Raw genomic sequence first — 15,262 nt, forward strand, 5'->3', positions numbered from 1 at the left:
GGGCCCAGCCGCTCCGCGGCATGTGGGATCCCCCCGGACCGGGGCACGAACCCGTGTCCCCGGCATCGGCAGGCGGACTCTCAACCACTGTGCCACCAGGGAAGCCCTAGATTGCTTTTTAATGTTTATGTGGCATAACCCAGAACGTGGTGTTTAAGAGCACAGACTGTGTTTCACTCTTGTGTCTGACAGCAATTTGCTGTGTGACCTCAGCCATGTTACTCTACCTCTCTGTGCTTCAGTTTCCATATATGTGCAGCCCATATGGCTGTAATGAGAAGTGAATTAATTTTTGTATATGTTTCACATAGGTACTGTTTTGCCTTGTAATGTTAGGTTGAACTCATTAAGAAACATGATCAAGTCTGTAGCAAAATTAAATTTCCAACCTCTAAAAAAGGTAAAAACCATTTTTAGCTGTGGACCATACAAAAACAGTAAAAGACAAGGTTGGGTGTATAGGCTGTAGTTTGCTGACTCCTAGTCACTGAGATATTGGGATTGTGTTTTACTGAGGTTTATATCTATCTCTAGCTCTATTTATATCTCTGTGTGTATACGTGCTTTCTTGTTGGAATTTGGTATCAGAGTTAACTTTGAAGAAATAATTGGGAATTTGGGGATCTTTCTATACTTTGCAAATCTATAACATTGTTTATGAATGTTTAGTAGAACTTACCTAGTAAACATCTAAGGCCGGAATATATTTTAAAGTATAACTTTGACTGCTCTTTCAAATTCTTTCATAATGTTTGGACTAAGTAAGTTTTTCTACTTCTTAACTTCCATAATTTTTTTTTCTAGAACTATGTTATCTATTACAGTTGTCACCAGCCATATGTGATTATTTAAATTTAAGTTAATTAAAATGAAATAAAATTTAAAAATTCAGCTCCTTAGTTGTACTAACCATGTATCAATTGCTCAAGAGTTGTACATGGCCAATGGCTAACATATTTGACAGTGTGGATACAAAATATTTCCATCCTTGTAGAAAGTCCTATTGGACAGTATTAGAAAATTATAATTTTAATTGCATATTCCAGTTTGGGGCATATAATTATAGACAGTCTTTAAAAAAATAACTCCAGATAAAGAGATTCAACTTACGTTCTTCTTTGCATTCCTAATGTTTACTTACATCTTCTCTCTCCCTTTTTTGCCAGTTAGAAATTAGAAATGCCAAAAGTTCTTCTCTTTTATTGGTCTTCTCAAAGAATGTTGGTTTTATTGACTAAGTCTACTATTTAAAACATATAACTTTACATTCTAAGGTTAATTACCAACCCCTTTTTACTTTTTGGAGTGTATTATTTTGGGGTTCTTTTCATCTAGTTTCTTGAGTCAAGTGCTTAGTTCATTTCCCTTCAGTCTTTCCTGGTTTCTAATAAATACTAGATTTTTAAGCTAGAAATATTTCTTAATGTATATGGCTGCATCCCATGGCTTTTGATATGTAGTGTTTCATTTTCATTCATCTCTAAATAGTTTATAATGTCAGCTTGACAGCTTTCTTAACCAAGAATTATTTTAAAGTGTTTAAAAATTCTAAGAAAGATTTGTTGTTAATATGTAATTGTATTGCTTTCTGGTTAGGCAAAGTAGATTGTATAAATTTCAGTTTGGGGACTTCTTTTTCCTAGTGGCTTAGGCATTATCTATTGTTGTGTCACAAATTACCCCCAATACTTAGTAGCTTAAAACAACAAATATTTATTTTCTCAGAGTTTCTGAGGGTCAGGAATCTAGAAACAGCTTACCTGGGTGGTTCTGTCTCAGGACCTCTCATGAGGTTTCAAGGCTGTTGGTAGGACTCTAGGCATCTGAAGATTCAACTGGGAATGGGGGAGCAGCTCCCATCGTTTGCTCACATGGCTGTTGGCAGGAGGCCTCAGTTCCTCACCAGGTGGGCTTCACCATATAGCAGCTGGCTTCTCCTAGAAGGAGTGTTCAGAGAGAGAGAGAGAGAAAGCAACACCAGACAGCCTCTTATGACCTAGTCTCCTGAGTCATACACCATCACATCTTATTCTGTTCATCAGAAGGGAATCATTAAGTCCAGCCTGTACTCAATGGGAGGGGGCCTCACAAGGATGAGATTACTGGGAGATGAAGATCTCTGGGAGCCATACTGGAGGCTGCCTGCCACAGTCAGGGGTTTTTTTTTGGTACTGGTTCATGTGGTTTAAAAAGAATGTTTCTGTCTCTGTTTGCTGGGATGTGTGCCATGTAGGTCTACTGGATATTACTTGTCATTTGTGTGAAGTCCTCAGAATTATTTCTCATTTTTGCTTGCTTCATCAGTTGGTTTTGGTCTGGGATAAGGATCTCTCTATATGACTATTCCATGTGCAGTTGAAAAGATTGTGCATTCTACAGTTGCTGGGTGGGATGTTCTAGAAATGTCAATGAGGTTGAGTTGTTAGCTGGTGTTATTCAAGTCTTTTATATCCTTAGTGTTTTTCTGTCCATTTTTTCCATCAGTTACTGAGAGGGGAATGACATAATCTCCAACTGTGATTGTGGATTTATTTCTCCCTTTAGCTCTGTCAATTTTTGCTGCATGTGTTTTGAAGCTCTATTATTAGGTGTGTCACATTTAGAATTATGTCTTGATGAATTGGCCACCTTATCATTATGAAATGATTCTCATTTTCTCTGTAATATTCCTTGCCTATTTTTGCTGATTCTTATACTCACTGTTTGCATGGCCTGTCTCTTTCCATCTGTTATTTTCTACCTGTCTGCATATCCTCCAAATTCATCCTTTTTGTTTGCTCTCTGAAAATGGATCTGGGCCCTTTAACTATTTTTCCTGAGCCAGCTGACTCTGAAGTTCTGGCAGTAGACGGTGCTGGAGAGACATTGCAGGAGGAAAGGGTTTTGCCTCCTGGATCTGGCATGCTAGTGGTGTGTGCCTCTCCTGCAGCCGCCAAACCCTGCAGTGGTTGTGGCTCCTCCGTGCCCAGCTCTGTAGTACACAGTAGCCGGTGGCTTTGTAGTAGAATGCCTCCGACTCCTGTAGGCCTCACAGCCGAAAGCATTCAGCAGCCAGCAGCTGCCCCCACCACCTCTTCCTCAACCAAAAGTGCCTCTGGTGAGGCACTTCCCCGTGCAGTGGTTTTTCTAGCACCCTACAGGACACCCACCAGTGTCTTCTCTGCCATCCAATGAGCCACAGTTGTGCCCTTTCTAACACAGTCAGATCCCAGCTCTGAGGTGAGCTGAGAGATGCTCCATCTCAACTCTAGAGGTGGTGGCTTCTCTCTCTCTCTGCTAGTCCTATATTTTTTAAAGTTCTTTTCCCTTCTTATTAGCCGGTCTCTTGTAAATCTAATCCCCTTTTATAGTTAGTACTCCTTTACATTAACCTTTTACTGTTCAAATTACTGTATGGTTTCTCTCTCCTGATTATACTCAGACCATTGAATCTGATCATTGCAAAACAGATCTCTGGCAGTGTGAAAAGGGGAGAGAAAATGACAAGTGCATGGAATGGGAAGAAAACAAAGAACTGGCCTCTTTATTTCTCAAAGTCAGTTTCTGAATTTAGGTCATTTATCACAGGCTACTGTTAGTCATGTTTATTGATTTCAGATCTGCAGTCGAAACCAAAACAAAGGGCCAGCCAAAGATCTGCTCCTGGATTCCACTTCCACTCTCTATCTTTTCCCAGGCTGCCGTTATTACTCTCAAATTTCTGTCTCCCAAATTTCTATCTTTAGCTCTGATTATTCTTCTAGGTCTCTGCCCCACATCACCAGTCTCCTCTTGGAAACTTGAAAGTCGAATGCAAAACCATGGTCTGGGTTCAAGTCTCACCTCTGCCATTCACTCCCTACATGGTGTTGGCCTCAATTCTTTGGTCTGTAAGAGGGGGATAATATACCTATCTCATGGAGCTTCCATGACAATTACATAAGGTGCATAAAGGGCTTACAATGCTGTTGACCCATGGCAGGCTCTGAATAAATGAGATTCTTTTAATCCTGGACATTTTTCATCTAAAATCAGAAGTCATCGTATTTACTCTGCTTGAATTTGCAGTTTTTTTGATTAATGTCCCCAGTCATTTGGACCTAAAAAAAAATACAGTGTCTGTTTTCTGTCTCTGTCCTCCCTATCCAATTAGCCTCTGAGCCAAAACATTCTTTTCAGCACCTCTTACATGCCTCCTTCCTTACTGTTCTCCTTCTTCGCCAACCTGGCTTATGCCTGATCTGTTTTAGTGGACTTACGCTGGTCGCCCACCTTGTATTTCACCACCCTCTCTGCATTTTGCACAATGCAGGGACGTTAATCTTTCTAAATCATCCCTTGCTCAGCCATCTCTGTTGTCTCCCAGTTGCCTCAAGGAAATGATCTAGGAGACGATCTAGGCTCTTTTAAGCGTGGCATCCAGAGTCCTGATTCATTCTCTTTCTCTACTTGTATTTCTAGTTACATCTCTACCTAAATCTTCTACTCTGGGTAGAAGTTCTGCTTTCTGTGTATCTATGAAGGCCCGGTGCTTTCTTTTTCTTACGCTCTTTCCTCTTTCTTCAAGACAGCTGGAAAGTCCTCTTCCTACACCCTCTTTCCAGCTCCTGCCCTTTCCTATTCCTGCTCATTCTGTCCTATTCAGCCACAGCCTACCAACCTCCTGAGCACCTGGGAGGAGAAACATTGTTCATCCACTGTGGTGATTTCTGCTGATACCCTTTTACACAGCTGTCGATTTTCCTGACAGGTTTCACAGGCATTCAGCAAATATTTGCAGACCTTTGACAGCAGAAAGTTTTTCAACTTTATGTCTTCCACAGAGCCTCACTCATTTTTGGTGTGCTATACAAGTTAGGTTGAATTAAAATGTTCTGTACATCACAGGGTCTGCAGTTAGCGAGCCTGCATCCAATCCTGATTATCTGACCATGGGGGAGTTAGCTTAATCACTCCGTGTCTCGGTTTCCCCTTTGGTAAAATGGAGATAATAGTACCTACTTCACAGGGTTGTTGTGAAAATTAAATGTAGCAAGAATTCTAAAGCACTTAGAAACTGTCTGGCATTGAGTAAGAGCTCAGTAAATGTTGGTTGCCTTTATTATGATTGCTGCTGAGGTGGCAGGGCCAGAACTTACCCTAGGTCTGTATGAATGTGAAGGATGTGGTCTTTTTATTCTCTCAGGCTCACCACACTACTAGACTTGCATTTGGAGTTTTGGGTTCAAGCCACCTTGCTGTGTGACTCTGGGCAAGTCACTTCACCTCTCTGGGTCTCATTTTCTCACGTGTGTAATGAGGAAGGGTGGGTTGGGCACCATGTATTCTCATGTTCCTTCCACCTTCAGCACCCACTGTTCCCATGAGTGTGACCAGAGGGTTTCTGAAATGTCCAATTAGGCCACTAAAATATGTGATTCCTTGTGAGTCTTCATTGTCACTTGCTAAGGTTGGAGACAAGAAGCAGGCGTTGTCCATGAGTCCTCAGTGCTGGCCAAGAGTGAGGGGGCTCTGTCCATGGGTCACTGCGGGGGACACGGCAAAATTCCATTATCCAACTCCAATCACTCTGAATTGATGCTCCGCAGGTTACTTCCTGGTAGTATTTTAATTTCTCCAATAAACTCTAACAATGAAAAAAAAATCACATTGATTTTTAATCATTTGATTGAAACACTGTTTCCCTCAGTATTTGTTTATTAGTAATTCAATAATTTGCTGTCCTTTAAGCAATAGCACTTCTGATAATTTTGTATGAAAATGTAAAACTGGGAAAATTGTGCCTGCCTTTGTTTTCCCCTTTGTGAATTAGGAAAAGTTTGCTGACATTAGAAGCATTTTAGTCTGAATCACAGAATACCTGGGCTCTAAAAGGCAAAATTTGACAGTCACCGGTATGGGTATAGATTTAAAATAAAAAAAAGGAATTGATAATTGCAGAGAACATATTTAAAGCTATGAGGTAAAATGAAATGGTATCAAAGAATTTTGGACTTGTGGCAGCAGAGTCCTTTAAATTTCTAAAGAGACATTTGGAAAATTGCATCTAGAGGGCTATATATTTGCATCCAATAATCCATTTACTTAAGTTTTACATGTAGATGGTTACCATTTGTAAACATGAAAATTATCATTTGCAAATGAGCAATTCCAAGGGCCAGAATCTTGAGCAATGTAACTGCAGACAGGAGGAGAGGGCCCTGGGTTCCTGCTGGCTGTGAATGCATCGCAGTTAAAAGCATACTTGGTCATTGTCTCAGAATAGGTAAGGCCTGGGGTAAATCCTGTCTCCATCAGGTCTTTGAATCTGCTCTTAGTCTGACTTCCCGTGTTGATCTTTACCTTCCGAAAGGAATAGGAAGGTACCTGTAGTGATTTTGATTAATAAAATAACACCAGATAACTTCACAAATTAAGTTTTATTAGCAGCTTATAGATTTTCATAGAGAAGTCTAATTATTTTGGAAATCCAAATCAGACTCCATAATTCTTGTTATAAATGGCTTCTGTGCTCAGGATCAACTATGATGCTGACAACTGGCTTTAGAAAAGTCTTTAAGTTATATTGAGATTCAGCCAAAAATGGGGTGCTCCAGTCAAAATCTCTGCAGGTTGCATTTGTTTACTGGACTAGAGCAAGTCTCCTTGACAGTGCAGGGCAGCTGGGGCATCGACCACCATGATGAGCCCTTCCCTTCCACCCAAAGACTAGACCAGAACCAGCAGAGGGGAGAGAATAAACCGGGCTCCAGGAAAAATTATTTCCTGTACAACTTTTCATGTGTTATCATTGAATTTACACCTGTGGAGATTCAAGTTATGGATATAAATGGCAAGATTTTTAGGAAGTCTTTCTAAAACCTTGATGAGCCAGGAGAAGAAAGCTTCTCTAGGAGCCGTTTGAAATTCTGAAGTATGGATGTATTGATCATAATTATGAAATTCAGGCATACAAGTTATCAAAGATGGCTTTTGAATTATGACTTAAGCTCACTAAACAGATCAAACAAGTGAAATCTGCACTGATGAAAACACATAAAACACTCATAAAATACAATCTGGATGCCAGGACTTATTCGATGAATGGCTCCCCTGAGGGAGATGCTTGGGCTCCAGGAATCTCGTGTTCAGCCCTGTCCTGTGACATTTTCATCAGTCAGCTGTGTAGCATGAGAGGTCATTACTTTCTCACTGCTCAGTTTCTTGGCCCATTCATTACTCAGCTGGGCACTGGAGATGCAGAGTCGAGCAAAATGCGACTCCTGCCCTCCAGTAACACATCTAGTGGGGAAGATGGGTATGGAGACAAATCACTAGAACACAGGGCAATAAATACCGAAATGGGGATGTGTCCAAGAGCCAGTGGAGTATAGAGAAGAGAGTGAATCAGAGCGGGCTTCCCAGAGGAGGTGGCACTTAGGAGGTGACATTAAATCAGTGATTGCCTAGGGACTTATACGAAATTAGTTGAAAGTTAAGTAAAAGATAGGTAGAGTTATAGAATCATCTGAATTTATAGAATCATCACTTTAGAGGTTATTTCTTCATTTTATAAATGGGAAAAGTGACTCAGAGAGAGTGATTTATCCAAGGTCACACAGGCAGTCAGTCTCAAACCCCAAATATGGTCCTTCTCTCCATATTCTGTGCTTAGGAGTCCAATAAAGGAGGACCTTTTCTTCTCAACTGTTCTACTTTATTAAATTTTTTTTTGAAAGAAAGAATTGATTTAAATTCAGTAAGTTGGCATCATGGAGAGACACCAAAAAGAAAACAAATGCAGTCTTGGGTTATATGTTAGTTTCCTATTGCTGCTGTAACAAATTACGACAAACTTGGTGGATTAAAACAATAAGAACTTATTTTCCCGTGGTTCTGGACACCAAAAGTCTGAAATTGGTATCACTGGGCTGAAGTCAAGGTGTCTGCAAGGCCAGGCTCCCTCCGAAGGCTCTAGGCTCTTGCTACTTCTAGCTTTTTGGTGACTGTCCACATTCCTTGGGCAGGGGATGGGGACTGAATTCTAGCAACTTTGGGATGCCAAGGGATTTTTCACTCACTCTGGGAGAATTGGGGGGCATCAAAGAGTTTTTGAGGGAAAAAAGACAGGATTCAATATATTTTCCACAAAAGTCTGTGTGACCATGTAAATAAATGTAATCACTGAGGAAATGACTGATACAAAAAGTATTAAGTATATTTGGAAGTGCTTCTTTACTAAGAATTGTCTGTTGTCAAAATGATTTTTCTAGTGTCCCTGGAGGACTTTTAAAAGACTGCTTTCCTGAGGCCATAAGCAATTTCAGATTGAAAAACCATAGAAAAATTATTTAAAACAATATAGGCATACCTTGGAGATATTGTGGGTTTGGTTCCAGACCACCACAATAAAGCAAATATCACAGTAAAGCTAGTTCACATGAATATTTTGGTTTGTAAAAGTTATTTTTACAATCTACAGTAGTCTGTTAATTGTGCAATAGCATTCTGTTTAAAAAAACAATGTACATACCTTGATTTAAAAATATTTTATTGCTAAAAAAAATACTAACCATCATCTTACAATGCGGGGTTGCCACAAACCTTCAATTTGTTTTAAAAAATGGATTTGCAAAGCGTAGTAAATCAAAGTGCAATAAAATGAGGTATGCCTGTATATATTTAGATATAAAAATATATAATTATATATAACTTCATATATAAAAACTATACGTATATACACATTTGTTGTTCCAAAAGACCCCAAATTTAGTCTTCTGTATGGAAAGCCTCACTGCTGTTTCTATCTTCTCCAAATAAAATGACTAATGTGCCATATGCCTGGTGCTCAGTAGGTCACAGTGTCCCTTGAAGCAATGATTTGGAAAATCTCTGTGTTGTCCTTCAGGCCGCACATCTGGAGGATAATGGGGAGGTGAGAGGACTTGTATCTTGGCTAAGAGACGGTTTCCAAGTGTCCCCGGTCCTGGTCTAGAGGTCAGTGTCCTGACTACAGTGTATAATGCAGTTGTATCTAGTTAGGCTCGAATTTCATCTGTAGAAAGGTGAACGGTGAGGACCAGCTGTCAGCAGTGGGTAGACAACCTACCAGGATCATCCAGGTCCCCGGTAATGCTCTACCAGCATTACAGTATCTGTACAGGAGTCAGCCATGCCTTGGGAAGGCACAATTCCTGAGCCCAAGGGGTGCAATTCACTTATTTGGTGAACTTATAGTGAAGTATCACATACTTAAAAACAAGAGCACAAATTCTAAATGTCCATCTCAAATGTTCCCTAAGGGTATTTACCCTTTCTTGAGCACCACGCCCAAATAAGACAACATTACCATCACTCCAGCGACTCTTCTGGTCTCCTCCAGTCACTATCCCCAGTCAGGAGCTCTCCTGACTTTTGACAGTGTAGATTAGAACAGGTTTGCCTATTTTTGTACATGATGCAAACACGATCAGGCCCTGTGCCCTCTTGGCTGTCGGGCTTGTCAGTGGTGTGCATGCGAGATTCATCCAGGTTCCTGTGGCTGTAGTTTGTTCATTCTCACTGTGGGATAGTCATCCGTTGGTGAGTACAGCACAGTTTGTTTATCCATTCTGCTACTGATGGAGTAGTCAGTTTCTCTTTTTTATTATTGGTGGCTGGGTAGTATCCATTCTACTCTCTGGGTGGTTTCCAGTTTGGGGATATTATGAAAAGTGCTACTATGTACATTCTTTCACTTGTCTTCGGTGAACATCTGTACACATTTCTGTTGGGTATATACTAGGAGTGAACTTGCTGCCATAGTGTATGACTGTGGTCAACTTTAGTAGATGCTCGGGCCTAAAGTTCATGGGGGCATGAATGAGACCCCTCAGCAACACTAACTGTAAAGGGAGTGAAGATGAAAAGTAAGCTTGAAGAATGAATTCTTCCCTCCTTTCTTACTGTACACAGGTTTCCGTTCCTTCTGCTAACTATTTCTGAGCACTTGCCATGTGCCCAGGACTCCACATGCCATTATTTTGTTCAGTCTTCACAATAACCCTATGACTCAGGCACTCTGTCAAATCTCCACTTTATAGATGAGAAAGCTGAGGCTGCTGCTGCTGGTGCCAGATTCAGACTTGGCTGTGAACTCTTATGTATGTGGTCCTGCCTCTCATTCCATCTATGCTCCTTAAAAAAACCCATGAGTCTAATTCCTTGAGAGAGTCCAGGGTGTATATACCAGTGAGTCTCCCTCTTTATATTGTCCTCCCAACAGCCCTAAATGTGTCCATGTAAAGATGAAATGGAAGTCAGGGTAGGTTTATTTTAATTTAGTAACTCATTCAGAATATGTCTTTTTTTTTTTTTTTTTTTTTTGCGGTAGGCGGGCCTCTCACTCTTGTGGCCTCTCCCCTTGCGGAGCACAGGCTCCGGACGCGCAGGCTCAGCGACCATGGCTCACGGGCCCAGCCGCTCCACGGCATGTGGGATCCTCCCAGACCGGGGCATGAACCCATGTCCCCTGCATCGGCAGGCGGACTCTCAACCACTGCGCCACCAGGGAAGCCCCAGAATATGTCAATTTTTAAAAATAAAGAATTAAAACTATGACGTGGGCCCATGGGACTTTTCTTTGCAGCCATCGGTCTGTTTTCCATTTTAGCCAGCATCCAGTTTTCTGCACATATGCTCTAGGATGATGGACATTAAATTGTCCGGCCAGTTTTATTACTCAACAGCACATGGGTGAAAGGAAGCCTTCACCTGCCCTCTGCACCTTTCAGCAAATTTGCCTTATGGTATTTTGAGCTGGGAAGTGAAAAGATAATTACCTATCTAATAGAGTTTATAAGAATGAGTGCAAATATTTCAATGGTGCCTATTTAATAAATAAGCCACTGAGGAGAGTTCAGGAGTCAGGCAAAAGTCACACTTTTCTTGATACAGTTAAAGTGGAATTATGCTTTAGGCTTGTTTATTAAAAGTTTTCAGGATTTAACAGGTTGTAGTATTCTGCAGTATCTCATACTGCACAATAGTGTCTAGATGTTACCTGCAAGTGAAACGTGTAATTGGTGTTTAAAAAAGGCAGTAGGGCTGCATAGCAGAGGGAGATCAGCTCGGTGCTTTGTGACCACATAGAGGGGTGGGATAGGGAGGGTGGGAGGGAGGGAGACGCAAGAGGGAAGAGATATGGGGACATAGGTATATGTATAACTGATTCACTTTGTTATAAAGCAGAAACTAACACACCATTGTAAAACAATTATACTCCAATAAAGATGTTAAAAATTAAAAAATAAAATAGAATAAACTTTAGAAAATAAATAAATAAGGCAGTAGGTTCATAGACAAATCTTCAGGTAGAATAGCCTAGTTAAGGATCCTATATACACTACCAAACGTAAGGTAGGTAGATAGTGGGAAGCAGCCGCAGAGCACAGGGAGATCAGCTCGGTGCTTTGTGACCGCCTGGAGGGGTGGGATGGGGAGGGTGGGAGGGAGGGAGATGCATGAGGGAAGGGATGTGGGAACAGATGTATATGTATGACTGATTCACTTTGTTATAAAGCAGAAACTAAAAAAAAAAAAAAAAAAGGATCCTAGGAGCCCTGTAAGTGTGGGAAGAGAGACATGGAAGACAGCCAATAAAGGGTGTGCTATTATTAAGCAGGTTGCTGCCATGAGCATCTGGGGCTTGATTCTGCTGGGCAGTTCTGAGATGGTGTGGAGAACCCCCCACGTCATTATCCTCACGGAGCTCTAGAGCTGAGTTATTTACCAACTCCCAGTCACCGGTTGAGAGTTTTGAGGGGGCATCCTCCAGCGCATCTGACCTTCTCTGTGAGGCAGCCAGAGAAAGCCCTCAGGAGAGCGCTTCGGGTGCTGGCAGTAGGATGCCATGGGATTGGTGTGTGCAGGAATGGTTGGGGGAGGGGGCATGGGCAGGATCCCCACAGTCCCCCTTGAAAGGCAGAACTGGGCAGATGGACTTGTCTTAGGGCACCACCCAGTAGCCACAGTTGAGTGGACCAAGGGTGCACCTGACCCAGGAGGAGGCAACATTGGTGGTTGAGAAAATGGGATTCTTTGGGAATTTGAATGAGTGACAGAGAGACATGGTCAGGTGGTGGCGGACAGTGGTCTCCCAGGAGAGTGGGAGCTAGACTGGGGGCCAGAGAAAGACTAAAGGCTAGAGGTGGGGGGAACATGGGCAGAGAGTAAGAGCTTTGCTGAGGTTGCCAGTGGAGGGGGGAGAGAAGAAGGGAGGGAAGAGGAGGGGAGAGCAGGGGAGCTGAGAGTCCAGGTGGCCTTGGGGGAGCCAGCAGCCTGGAATCCCTACTTGGTGGCTTGGGTGCCTGTGTGGCTTGGTTGTCCTTAGAAGCTGGTGAGACCCCCTAGTGTCCCCTGTGTGCACGTCTCCTTTACCTCAGATAGCACGAGAGGGTTTTTGCTCTTTGTAACCAGTCAGTCCCTAACTTAGGCCCAAAGTGTCATGGGTCCTGGCACAAGAGGTGGACTAGAAGTGATGATTGATCCGGCTCTTAGTGCATGAAAGGGCATTTTGCAGAGAGAGGAGTGGGGAGGGCATTCCTGGCAGAGGGACTAACACAATAAAAGGTATGAGACTGTGCCTTGGAGGAGTGCAGGGAGACATCTGTTTTGGACATACTTTAGGATCTTAGAGGGATGTGGTATTGGGACCCAGTTGGGAAGAGCCTTGAGGGCCATGTTAGGAGCTTTTACTGTGTTTAGTAGGTACCAGGGAGATGCTGAAGCTTTTACAGGAGGAGACTACCACAGTGGTTAAGATCAAGGCTTGGGAGTTAAGCAGACTTGAGTTCTACTTTAGGCTTTCCACTAGTTAATAATGTGACCTTGGACACAGTTCTTCATCTCTCAAACCCTCAGTTTCCTTGTCTGTAAAACGGGGATTAATAATAGTGCCTACTTCATAGAGTTCTTGTGAGGCTCATATGTGATTACGCATATAAAATACTCAAACCAGTGCCTGACACCTTGTAAGTGTTCCATAAATGTCATAATTAGATATCATTCTCCAAGCTCTGTGTGGGAGAATTACAGTTGAAAGCATAGATATTTCAGGGGCAGGTAAAGTAAGTAGGATACTATCATGATTCAGATGAGGGCCTGAACTGTTAGTGTGGATGAGGAGAAGGGAATGGATTTGTTTTAGAATTATTTCTGGTTGACAGGAACAGAAAAACCAACTCTATCTTATAAAATAATGAGAAGTGGGGCTTCCCTGGTGGTGCAGTGGTTGAGAGTCCGCCTGCCGATGCAGGGGACACGGGTTCATGCCCTGGTCCGGGAGGATTCCCACATGCCGCGGAGTGGCTGGGACTGTGAGCCATGGCTGCTGAGCCTGTGCGTCCGGAGCCTGTGCTCCGCAACGGGAGAGGCCACAACAGTGAGAGGCCCACGTACCGCAAAAAAAAAAAAATAAATAAAATAAATAAAAATAAATAAAATAAAATAATAAGAAGTTATAAATATATTTAAGTAAAGAGTTCAGAGGTGATGAAGTCATCAGGCAAAGCTTGATCAATCCACAGTGTCACCAGGGACCTGGCTCCTTTTTATATTTCTGATCTCTTCCAGTTGGGTGTTCTCCAGACTGCCTGCCAGGGGGCTGCAAGATGGCTACCAGCAGTAACCAGTGCTCCCTCATCCATCCAGTGGGAGAGAAAATGTTCATTTCAGTAGCTCCCATGGAAGACTGAGGATGCTCCTTTTCCAGGAGCCTTTCAGCAAACATTTCTTCACATTTCATTGGCCAGAACTGGGTCTCATGCCCGTCTCCTAAAGACTGCTGTAGCCAGAAAGGGTGAGCCATGCTCACCATTTACACCAGTTGATGCCCACTCCTGGGGCTGATTTGGCCAGATACACCCAATTCCTTAGCATGAATGGAAAATTCAGGGTCCTGTTAGGAAGGGGAAAGGTGAGGAGTAGAGGGTGGGATCACAACCACAGCAGGAATCAAGACACATTTCCTCGCGATCGTCAGTGTGGCATGGGGTCAGACCGGGCGGGAGGGAGGTAAGAGAGAGGTGGAAGACAAAACTGCGGTTTCAAGCATGGGCACCTGGTGGTTGGATATTCTGTTGACTGATGGTGGAAAGCAAGGGCAGGTCTGGTGGAGGGCTGTGGTAGGGGTGGGGAAGAGGCTACTTTAATTCTAAATGTATTAATTTCTGGTCAACAACCGATCACTCTTATTGGTTGCCAATAATATCAGAGATTACTTTTAATCAAGAGAATGGACACACTGTCCACCCTGACGAAGCACCTCATACCCACTTTGAGGTGGAAGTCATAAATGTGTAAAGAAGTGAGGTGTTCGTGTGCTTACAATGTCAAGCTTTTGTGTGCTTGCAGTTTTAGAGCAAGTGTCCACTGGCTCGTCAGCACAGTGTTCTGGGTTGGGTCTCTCTCAGGGGTTTTCTTGCTTGCCACTGTCAGGATTTTGCACAGATTCTCTGAAAGGTCTAGGCCTTACAGAGATCAGCCGGAACAGAATAGATCCTCTGGGGAGATCTGTCCCCACACTGAGCTGTTCCCTTGATGTAAATGGATCTTTGGTGTGGGCTTTTGAGAATAGTCTGAGTGCTTAATGTGTTCTCATAAATCATTATCTGGCACCTGAATGGTCTGAGAGACTCTGCTTTCTAAAGATCAGGGAATAATTTGTTTTCAGTGGTTGAAGTCCAAGAACATTAGACTCACATCGTGTGGGGCAAAGAGCCCTGAACTAGGAATCTAAAAGTATGACTCTAGCCCTGATTTTATCACTGACCAGCCTTACCGGTGTGGGCAAGACTGTCCAGCTCTCTGCACCCCACTTTTCTGTATGCAAAAGAACAGCAATGAACTAGATTTTTAGTGTCCTTTCTAGCTTTCAGGTGTGATGATTCTATAATTCTGATGCTTTTCTTAGCCATATAAACCTCACCCAGGAGAAGCGGAGTGCTGAGTAAATGCAAAGTATGGGCTGTTTGATACACATACCATAGAAAAAGAACAAAAGGATATTATGGAAAGACAGCCCTTATGTTCCTCTGTGAGTTAATGGTGCAGCAAAATTACTGTGTGTGTATCTATTTAGAAATAAATACATTTACTGGCCAAGGAGCTAATGGATCCGAAACAAATTTATGCACACGAGAAGCATGTTATTTATTCCTGAGGATGTGGAAAGGTGCCCATTACTGAACATGATGGAGGAATTAATACTAGTATGAAATCCATCAGGAGACCACATTTCGATGCAGTGTGCTTACAATCTCGTTAA

This window comes from Hyperoodon ampullatus (genome assembly GCF_949752795.1).
Source record: "Hyperoodon ampullatus genome assembly, chromosome: 1".
Lineage (NCBI taxonomy): Eukaryota > Metazoa > Chordata > Mammalia > Artiodactyla > Ziphiidae > Hyperoodon > Hyperoodon ampullatus.